The sequence below is a fragment of the Lactuca saligna genome, chromosome 4 (assembly GCF_052625555.1).
Source record: "Lactuca saligna cultivar CGN05327 chromosome 4, ASM5262555v1, whole genome shotgun sequence".
In the NCBI taxonomy this organism is placed as follows: domain Eukaryota; kingdom Viridiplantae; phylum Streptophyta; class Magnoliopsida; order Asterales; family Asteraceae; genus Lactuca; species Lactuca saligna.
Window position 1 is genome coordinate 52,692,016 of NC_136420.1, and position 12,592 is coordinate 52,704,607.

At 29.2% G+C, this 12,592-nt stretch overlaps 1 long non-coding RNA gene across 1 annotated transcript; it reads right to left on the reverse strand.

Moving 5' to 3' along the window:
• Nucleotides 1–277: 277 nt before the first annotated feature.
• Nucleotides 278–2,529, reverse strand: LOC145038503 (uncharacterized). The gene is made up of 4 exons (XR_013679406.1): nt 2,121–2,529; nt 1,520–2,024; nt 1,301–1,346; nt 278–1,204 (listed from the first exon to the last, which is right to left on the reverse strand). It is a non-coding gene; the product is annotated as an uncharacterized LOC145038503 (long non-coding RNA).
• Between the last annotated feature and the right edge of the window lie 10,063 nt (nt 2,530–12,592).

Genomic DNA, 12,592 nt, shown 5'->3' on the forward strand with positions numbered 1-12,592 from the left:
TCTTACCTAATTATGGCGATGTCATCGAAAAACAATTTTCATGATTTGAACTGGAATATTAGCAACCAACTTTGGAAAAATATCAAATGTTTTTGACAATTTTTCAAAGTAGGCTGCTATTAAGAAAGACTTTCTAGTTTTGAAAAACTTTGCTATAATGCGCTTTATTTATATTTAGATAACACATAAATACAAAAAAGTAAAAAAAAAAAAGGGGGGGGGGGGGGGGGGGGGGTAAATTGATTAGTTTACGTTGACCATGAAAAAAAATGATTATATTACTCTTCATCTAAGTGTGCCAAGTGAATGAATATATTAACCTTAGTTTCGGATCGACCCTCTTTTTAAGCAAACATACTTCATCTCTCAAGGATGTAATGGAACTATCAATGTCAAAAATGTCCTCAAACTAACTGAAAATTAAGAATCGGAACAAAGACCAATTAGACTCGAGAAATATGAATTTCAATATATAGGGAAGATGTATAGAGTAAACATAAAAATTAAAGTATCTAGAAATTGGAACCATATCAAAAATCTGCATTATGATTAATCCACCTGAATTCCATGATGAAACTGCAGATCATTTAACAATATGCACTGGAAAAAAAGTTAGGAATCAATAAACATATGACAACTACAAGTGTAATGAAACCACTCTTCACCTTGAGACTATTAAAAAAAATCTTTATTGTTTTATTTTTATTCCCTAGAAATGACATGGAAAATAGAAGAAACTAAAAAAAGATGAAAAACAGTAACATACCATGATTTTATGAGATTAGTTATTTAGGAATAACTCTCCTCTAATTCTGTTAGTCTTATCATCCAACCAAAATTTAACATTTATGGCCTTAATAATAATAATTTCTTAAATGATGATGTAAAAAGAAAACAATAGCAAGGTACATTTTCATTGTAACATGTAATCATATCACCAAAGGAAAGTAAGTTGTCTACACAAAACTCTTTCTTCGGAGTCGTTGATGGTAAAACCTTAAGTTTCATTGCCAAAGTTGCTAGAACAATCTTTTTTGAAAAAATAACCTATTCATTATGAGTTTGTAAGTGATTGGAGAGGGAGAAAAAAGGGGTTCCTTATCATAATCCATCACGTTAGCATGCTTACCTGTGCTTCTGGTTGGATCTAAAATAGTCAGATATGTCACCCACTTTCAGTTTGCACCGACGTCAATATATCGTCCTAATCAGTCAACATTAAATTAATTACACACTATAACCATCAATTAATTGTACAGTTCCAAAAATAACCTTGCCACTTGAACCAAATATTACTAACCTGGAAGCCTTTCAATTAGATATGACCTTGTACATGCATTCCAAACCTGAGAAAAAGCAACTACAATATTGTCAACTGCATTGACATCACCTGCAGTTAATAGAAAACAAACAATCTTTTTGCTTTTTTATTCTCTTCTCACAAAAAAAGCAGCATGAACATTAAAATGGCAAAAGAAATTAGTCATTAAACTGTAAGTGATCCCAAAACTAAGTTTACCTTAATAAAACATTGTAGAAAAAAAACATTCAGAAACATGGTTGAAGCATTTTATCGAGCAGTTGGTGTGCATCAGGAAAGTTTCTTTTAAATCTCAGCGTCAATTCTTGGTGTTCTTGGGTTCAAAACACAGGTCAAATGAGTAAATTTCCCAAATATTCCAAACATGAACAACAAACCATTGCTTGTCACTTAGTAGGAATGTTATAGCCATAATGTTTATAAAAATAGAACAGATGACTTCATGAGCTAATGAATCTTGCAAAAACTTAAAAACAAAAAGAAGTAGTAAATAAGTGGAAGTTGTTAATAGTTTCAACAGACTATTAGATAAAAATCATGTATAACAAAATGACCTGATGACTATCAGATGATGGATGTATGAGCATCCAGGTGGCCCTACTTCTTTAAGCCCCAAAAAAGAGGCATCTGCGAAGAAATAAGTAAGAGATAACCCTTTATCATCCCATATACCAACTATGCTGGTATCTGTGGCTCCATCTTTCTATACAATTACAAATTAGATCATATCAATCACACAAACATTCCAGTACAATCATTAAGAGAAGCAAAACCCCAAATTTTTTACACTTAGACAAACCTGAGAAGAATCGACTGCCCTCTGAATCACTTTCTATTTTTATAGGAGTTTTTCTGATTTGAAGAGGGTACAAGTTATAGAAAAGATTTTTTCTGTAGTATGTTACCAACACAAAGAATCTTATCTATGTGTTTATGGATTTTACGCTCGAGAGAAAGATCTGAATAGGCAAAAGCCGCAAAACCACAAACATGTGCCAACCTCGCAGATGATTGAAAGTGTCTGTGAAATACGAACAGAAGGCAACCTCCAAAAAAGACGAACAGAAGGTGAAATACGATGATGTATCAACCCTATAGTGCAGGTCGATCGGTGATGTTGTTGTGGTGACGACTATGGGTAATAGGGCAGCAAAAATCATCTTCAACCTCTAGTGGACCAGACGGTAAGAGAAGGAGCAGGACTTTTTATTGGGTGCAACTGCATAATCCAATAAGAAGAAGATTAACACCCCAGACTTTTTATTGGGTGCAACTGCATAATCCAATAATAAGAAGATTAACACCCCGCTCCCGAGTTATAGCAAAGAAAAATAAAGAAGAGAAAAGAAAGGAAAAAAGAATTGTCATTTGTGTTCCTGAGTTGGAGAGAAATGGAAGGAAAGTTAAACATTTTGTTCTTTCTTTTTAAATCCTCCCAAATCGAGAGGAAAGGTAGGAGGGAAAGTTTTCCTTCCACTTCCTTCCTTTAATGAAACTCGGGAGCACCATTCTCTCTTGCTTTCCTCTCATTTCCTCCCATTTCTTTTCTTTTCTCTCTTTAAGTTGAACTCGGGAGCGGGGTGTAATGGAATGGATCGATTTGAGGCGGTGGGGTAAGACGAGAGACGGTGGGAGTAATAGAAGCCTTAAACTAACCTCAGTTAAACAAACCTAATGAACAGTACCCGGGTTAGGTTCTGTTCATAAGGATGTTGTGATTTAATTATATATATAATTCTTTTGTATTATTTACTTTGTACTTGGTTTTAATAAAAAATCCATAAATATTAGGTACTTATTTTAGGCTTTAAATCCAGGAAAAAAAAACTAATAAATTATATATTGATTTTGTTTAAGATTGCAAATCTAAAATAAAATCATGTTGTATAATATTCGTCCAATCATTTGTAATTTTTATTTAACAACTTTGTTGCTGTAACTACAGTCTTTTTGGAATTTGAATGATTTCTTTTGATTTTTGAAAATTAGATAATTTATATGAAACTATTTTACAAACTTCAATAGTATATGAGTAGTCTAGAATAAGAGCAACTAAATACCAATGTGTTGTGGACTGTGTTAATGCTGGTGATGTTCGACAGAATATGAGTAGTCCAAATATAGGTAATTAGGTTATTATCTTCCAGGATCGTTTTATTCGCATGACCAACTCTATGTGGTATTATCAGGGTGTCATGTCACTAATTCCGCATCTTGTAGCACTGATAACTCATATGTTTTAAAATATAAGGGAGAATTCATAAACCAATTTAGGTAATTAGTATATGAGCAGTCCAAATGTAGGTAATTAGAAACAAAATTTTGAATTCTTACCTGTTGTTTGGCACGAATAAACGGCTAGTGTGTGTGTGTATATAGGAGGCTTTCAATTGAGAAAAAAAAAGATTGAGAATGAGGGAATCATTTAATTAGCATCTTAGCATAAAATACATGGTGGAAAGCGTATAAATATGATGTAATAACTTTCAATCATAGATATATAACTGTTGATAAGTAGAGAATTGTTCAAATTCATTACTAGTTGATCATTCACCATCCAAATTTCTTCTCCAACATTCAACGATCATCCAGATTTCTTCAACTAAATCCATGATCAACATCATCCAGTGTTAATTAATCACTGATCTTCGTCAATAACACGTTTATCAACACCATTCAACACTAAACACCAAAAATTCATTTTTGGTTCTTTCAATCCAACCTTCAATTCTGTTTGAATACGAGCATATCTTCAACATCTATGATTAACTATACTTTCAGCATCATTAAATCAACATCATCAATAATCAATAGCATATCCTCTCCATATCATTCATTCACTATTGACCATCAAACAAAACTTCAAAATTAAGGTTAGAAAAACATTAAATTATTATTTTTTTTTTGAAAAATTTCATATAATTCTCTATCAATCTACTATTTTGTATGTTTTAAATAGTTAAAATATAATGTTTTTAATATTTAAAAAAAAAAAAGCTAACTTGTATGCACTCCAACTGATTAATGAAATACATAAACTAAATTACCATGTTATCTTCACATATAAATATGTTTTCACATCTGAATCAGTATATGATTATTAAAACACAAAACAAACATGCAAGTCTGTATGTTATTCATATGTGAATAACATATAAAAATTATATATTTGTGAATATACCTTGTAGTATTCATATGTGAATATATTGTGTAATATTCACATATGAATATATCAACTAATATTCATAAATGAATATACCATCTAATATTTACAAGTGAATATACTATGTAATATTCACATGTAATATACCATGTAATACTATGTAATATTCACATCTGAAGATACAATCTAATATTCATAAGTGAGTATACCATCTAATTTTCATAAGTGATTATACTATGTAATATTCACATGTGAAGGCATCGTCTAATATTTAAATATGAATATATAGTATCATATTCACAAGTGAATATGCTATATAATATTCATATGTGAATATACTCTGTAATATTCATGAATGAATATACCATGCAATATTTAGATGTAACTAGAATGTGTAATATTCACAAGTAAATATACCATGTGATATTCACATGTGAATCTACCATATAATATTCATATGTAAATATACCATATAATATCCATATGTGAATATATCATGTAATAGCACATGTGAATATACAATATAAACAACATATATCATATAATATTAACATATGAACCTTCATGTGTGAATATACCATGTGCTAATTAGAATGTGATAAATTGTTGTTATTATGAAGTAACAATATATTGTTAACATTTTTGATGTGTATATACATGTTTTTCAGGAATGGTTATAACTCAATAAATGAATAACATTTCAATCAATGGTTGGTTTAAATCCCAATGGTTGACGATTGGTTGACTGATGTAATTTAGAAGATATCATTGACGGAGACAATATATTTTTTTTATTCATGTGTAAATATTATACAATTTAATATATATTCTTCATTTTGATCGTGTTAAATTTAAATGCAAATGATATTCATTAACCAATACAATGTTGTTTCTCTTAGTATAATGTTGAATTTACATGTAAAATAATATTGTTACAATATAAAAAAAAAAAAAAAAACTTTTCACAAACCAATTTTTATGGTGTATTATTTATTTTTACATAGAAAGTTTGTATTCACAAAATAAATAAATCAACATGTATAGTTTATTCACATAAATAAAACTAACCGATTATAATCATGTTTTTACCAGTGGGATTGAAGTTAGTAACAATAACAGTAAATATATCATAATGATTTCTAACTTTATTCATATATGAATAAATAACATGTAATGATAATGTCATCACTAATAGGAATGAAAATTTACTGACATCATCAAAAAAAAATTATTGCAATGAAGCTTAGTCTCAGAATTGGACGAAATTCGCATATTTGATGTAAAATGGTGCAATTTACAAAACGCATAGGTTCTCCGTGGCGTACGGTGTTTTTTGGCCATTCAGGACTGTTTAGGGCCTCAAAATGATGCTTTTTATTTTTATAATCTTCCGAAAAAAAGTTATTATTTATTTAAAAATGAATATAACATTAATAAAAAAAATATGCTTATATAGCTATTTTATTAACCTAAAAAGATTAGTTGTATGTGAATAAATACATATTCTTATCAAATATTATATTTGATCTGTAATTTTATATATTTTGTAGTTTTCAGTTTTAATGATAGTTTTATTCATTTATGAATAATACATGCATATTCACATATGATTATTACATATATTCATTTGTGAATATTACATATGTTCACATGTAGATATAATTCTTATAAGTTATTCACATATGAATTACAAACTTGCTTAAAACCTTAAAACGATGTTTTTTTTTTTTTTTATTTTCTGAAAAAATACGTTAGCATTTATGAATATTACATGTATTCATTTGTGAATATTACATGTATTCACATGTGAATATAATTTTTATATGTTATTCACATATGAATTATATACTTGCTCTGTGTTTTTAAAAGACATACATTGTTTCAGGTGTAAAGACATATTCACTTGTGAATATTACATGATATATTTAGTTTATGAATTTCATCGAACAGTTGGCGTGCAAATAAATTAACTTATATAATTATGGTAAAAAATTAACAATTGAAGCCAATAATTACAATACAAATCAAATCCTATCAAAATTGATCAATAATGAGTAGGTTTAGATCAAAATTTGTGAAAAAAATGTATGAAAAACGAAGTTTTTCAAACCTGAAAAACGATTTTTTAAAAATTCTTCAATTATATAGTTATGTTGATGAACTTTTGATTGCTATCTGCTATTTGATATTGGTGCAGGTTCTTTTGGTGAAGTTTCAATAACTGGTGATCACTAAATGATGTGACATCAATAAATATGGATTATTTTAAACGATTTAGCTTGATGTCAACGAAACTGGACAAGATTGAATCACGATTTATATTTAATAGTATGAATAAATGTTTTTGATGACGAATCACAATATTTTGATGAATAAAAGAAGATTTTTTTAATGAAGAATTGATGTTTTTATGAAGTGTTAATGTTTTTTTTTATGAAGAAGAGGTGACGCTGATAACGAATAAGTAGTAGAACATATGACGTTGATGAAGAACAGAGGAAAAATCTAGATAAATGAATAATAGATGATGTTGATGAAGAACATATGAATGATCCAGAATAACATCGTATCCTTAATGACTTAATCTAAATGTGTTTTACACATATAAAAATGATTGACTGAGAATGATTCTTCCATTCTTAACTTTTATTTTTTCTCAAATGAACTTATATATATATATATATATATATATATATATATATATATATATATACACACACACATATATATATATATATATATATATATATATATATACACACACACACATATATATATATATATATACATATAATCATTTTATATTCAATGAATATTTTCATAAAGTAGCTTTTTAAATTCAGTAAAACTGATAATAGTTAAAAATAAATAAAGTTATATAATATATTATCTTGGTTAATATTTACTGGTTCTAAAAAAGGTTACTAGTGGATTTGACGACAATGTCAAGTCTCGGTATTTTATGAACCATGGAAAGGCATATCGTTTGTATTTCATTACTTAAAACTATAATTGTGTGTGTGTGTGTGTGTATATATATATATATATATATATATATATATATATATATATATATATATATATATAAAGTATTTTCAATCGAAAACATTTGTTATTATGAGAACATTTTAGAACAAATTTTGACTACTATTTTTTAAATGTTGAAATTTTCATGATATGTTAAAAAATACTTTAATTTTATTAAAACATAATTAGAGCTTTATTTTTATTTTTATAGACACTCTTTCTCCTCTTTCTCTTTCTATGTATCTCTTTTATCTTTCTCTCTATACGTATCTCTCTTCTATTTCTCTTTGTACATATATTTTTGTCTCTATGTATCTCTTTTCTATTTCTCTCTACATATTCTTTGGGTAATTTGAGCCACCATCACCATCGACGGAGCTCATCGTTAACTATTTCTTCCGCAAGTCCCAATCGATAGTGAAGTTGATCTACGAGAGCTTCCAGGTAGTGTTTTTTCAAGTCTATACACCTGCATTTTTTCAACCTAAATTAACTCGATTTATCATGAAATTCATGAAATTAAGATTATAATGAAGAACTAATTGAGTGTCTAATACTTGATTTCACATCATAGAAGACGTTATATTTGAAAAATTCGCTTATGTTTTCCTATTGTTGATGAATTACAAACTTGCTTGTTCATTCACTTGCTTTTGTGAGGAATTATGAGTATAGTTGGATTGTTTTTATTAAAAATAATAATCTCTAAGGGTTGGATTGGAGTCTCTTAGAGAGTTGATGATCAATGTATGATTTTATGCACGCAAGGTGTTTGTCATATTGTCTGAAAGAACCTAACAAGGGTGAAAGGGACATTTTATGTGAAAATCCTTAACTTTGAACCCTCATTAAACCAAGCATTAAGGCCCTTAGTTTAAATTGAATTTCACATATCTATAGCATAATTACTAACCAACAATCATGTAAAAATTGATAAACTTAAGGCTTAACCATTAATTCCTTAATAGAACACCAAAAGTGATTTAGTAGCTATTATGATCAATTTTCCCAAATCTGTCCTACAACTTCTAAAATTCGTGCAAGTCAATAAGTACATATAAAAATCATGAGACTTATTTTTATGGAAATCTTAGTATGTCTAGTTTCTTCAAACTTTGAATCACATTTCTAAATTCCAACTCCTTTAGGGGTAAAATTGGCAATCTTCTCAGGGTGGTCCATGCTGTCACTGATTTCATGCATTGTCTTTAGAAAAATCATAATAAATTCATCAGAACTCCAAATTCCAATATTCCAAAGCATATAGTTAGATATGGATGTATTATTTCCCTTATATAAAGGGAATGATGTAATTCTTAGTAGATTGGTACAGTTTATTCTAAGAGTATTAAGTGGTCGAGAAAGTGACAACTTAAAGTTAATAACTTGTAAATTTAATATAAAATCAACCAAAAAGTGTTAGAATGAGATCTTTATATTTATGAAAAGATAAAAGGGGGAAATTTACCAATATTATTATATAGAAATTTAAGAATGGGTTGAAAGGTAAGAAAACAGGTCTCAAAAAAAGCACTGCAATCAAAGAGAAAACAAGGAAATATGTACATAAGCTTTATAAGAGTAATACAACAAAGCACAACCTGAATAATATTATAATTGTTGCGTAGGTTATCGAAAAGGAAATGATCCATCTAGCTCAAGATGGCTAATTTTCAAATTTAAGGAGGTGTGTTACACTAACTCTCCTATTATGTAGGCATTACTGGTTTTATGTTATTGTTCATGGATACCCTAATCCGGTAGAGTGAACAAAGAAAGACATGTAGTTTGTTGTCTACTGACAAACATATAAAATTTATTTTTTTCATTCTCGATTCATTAATTGTTCTCGTGTATTAACTCACATGTGATTATATGATCTAATCACAGATCACTTGTATGCACAAGATTCATTTTTGTGTTTTCAATTCAATAGTTGTTCTTTGTCCATATTAATCGTATGTAATTAAATACATAAAATGATATATTATTAAATACATGATAGAAACTAGATTAAATACATGATAACTACTTCTGAATTGAGAATGAGAATTTGAATCTTATTTACATAAATCATATGTGATTAGATATGTATAATCACATGTGATTAAATACACAAGAACAATTATTGAATTAATAACATGAATATGAATGTTTTCCACATAACTAATATGTGACTAGATACATATAATCACATATGCTTATGTATCTAATCACATATGATTTATGTGGCTAAGATTCATCTTTGCGTTCTCAATTCAATAACTGTTTTTTTTTTTTCACTTTAATCATATGTGATTAAATACATTTAATTAGATTTGATTATATGTTTCTAATTACATATGATTTTATTCAGAAAAAATAAATATTGACTATATAAATCATATGTGATTAGATACATATAACCACATGTGATTATATACTCGATAACAAATATTGAACCAAGAACACGAAAACAAATATTTATCCACATTAAACCTCTATGATTAAATACATCTAATCACATTTGATTATATGGATCTAATCACATATGATTTATGTGGTAGAATTCATTTTTGCTTTGTCGGTTCAATAGTTGTTCTTGTGTATTTTATCACATGTGATTATATGTATAACAACATGTGATTAAGTACAGGAGCACAACTATTGAATCGAGAAGTTAAAAATAAATCCTTTCCCCCTCAAATCATATGTGATTATTTATAAATATTATCAAATGTGATTAAATACACAAAACCAATTATTTAATCGAAACTGCAAAAATAAATATTGTCTACATAAATAATATCTGATTAAATAGATATAATCACATGTGATTATATGTATCCAATCACATATGATTTATATGGATAAGATTCATTATCACATTCTCGATTTAGTAATTTTTATTTGTCAACTTTAATCATATGAGATTAAATACATCTAATCACATGTGATTATATGTATCTAATCACATGGGGTTTATATGGACAAAAAAGAATGATGTCTATATCTATCATATGTGATTAGATACATATAATAATGTATGCTTATATACATGAGAAAAACTATTGAATCAAGAGCACACAGATAAATATTGTCCACATATAATCAGATATGATTATATGTATCTAATCACTTAGAATTTATGAGGAAAATATTCATTTTCGTGTTCTCGATATTCAGTTGTTGTTCTTGTGTATGTAATTACATGAGATTATATGTATCTAACATGATATGATTTTTATGGACAATATTCATTTTCACAATATCATTTAATAGTTGTTGTTTTCAATTTAGTCACATATGATTTATGTACACAAGATTCATTTTCATGTTTTTGATTCAATAGTTTTTCTTTTTCTGTATTGATCATATGTGATTAAATACATACAATCACATATGATTAAATAAATGAGAAAACATATTGAATCTAAAATGCAAAAACGAATATTATCAATATATATCATATATGATTTGATACATATAATCACATGTGATTATGTACATGAGTACAACTATTGAATCAAGAAAGAAATAATGAATATTGTCTACATAAATAATATGTGATTAGGTACATATAATCACATGTGATTATATGTATTTAATAACATATGATTTATGTGGACAATACTTATTTTTGTATTTTTAGTTCATTAGTTGGTCTTATGTATTTAATCACATATGATTATATGTATTTAAACATACATGCTTTATGTGAAAAGGATTTGTTTTCACGTTCTTGATTCAATATGTGTTCTCGTGTATATAATCACATATGCTTAACATCGATAAGATTTGTTTCTGTGTTTTTTATTCAATAGTTATTCTCATATAATGAATCACATGTGACTACATGTATTTAATCACATATGATTAATGTGCACAAGATTCATTTTATTACCCATATAAATCATATGTTATTACATACATATAATAACATGGTGGATTATAGGTGGTGGTGGTAGGTTATAGGATGGGGATGGTGGTGGCGGTGGTGAGTTATGGGGTGTAGTGATGGGTGGTGATAGGTGATAAGTGACAGTGGTGTTTGGTGGGTGTTTGTAGATGGTGGGTAGAGGTGGTGGTAGGGTGGTATTGGCGGTAGTGTGTAGTGATGTTTGATGGTGGAGGTGGTAAAGGGTGGCGGGGGAGACATGCGAGGTGGTAGGTGGTGGTAATTATAGTGGGTAGTGGGTGACGGTCGTAGGTGGTGGTGGTGCGTGGTAGTGGGTGGGTGGTGGTGGTGATGAGTGGTGGTGGTTTTGGTGGGTGATCGATAGCATGGTGGTGTTAGGTGGTGGAGGTGGGTAGTGGTCAGTGGTAATGATGGTAGGTGGTGGTGCTCTTAGTGGGTGGTGGGCTGGGTGGTTGTAGCGGGTGGTGGTGATTCGTGGTGGAAACGGGTGGTGGTGGTGTGTAGGTGAGGTATTCGTGGGTGGTGGAGGTGGGTGGTGGTTATAATTGTGGCTGATGGGTAGGTGATTGTAACACCCGTAGATCCGGGCTAGTCAATTTAGAGATAATAGGGGTCGAAAACAACTTTTCGACAAAAGATTGTTTAAAATAAATAATCTTAACCAAGTTGTAGAATATGTCTCAAGGGTCCCGTACATATAAAGAGCGTCGAAATCCGAGTTATAACGAAGAAGTTATGACTCGTCGAAGTTTTGCGACGGAACCGGCACGACACCGGGAAGACGTAAATAGTGAATTTATGATAGAGCAACTTTTAGACTTAGTGATCTAAATGAATGTCATAGAATATGTTAACCTGAGAGCGTCCATAAAAAGAACGCCCCAAATCTGACCTCGTATGAGGAAGTTATGATTTTTCGAAGTTTCAGCTTAGCAATGCACAACCCGAAACTCGAATTTTAGTTCAAAAATTTTTTGGCTTACGCGACCTAAACGAGAGTTGAAGATCTCATTAATAGGAACTCAATAGTAAAAAGACAGACGAAAATGGAGTATGTGTGAATGAGTTACGAATTCTTCGCGGTTATTTAACAACCTAAACTCCTCCTACTGTTAAATTTAAGATAGGTCAAGAATTTGCCGACATAGTCAAAATGAAAGTTGTAGATATTATTTTTACCTAT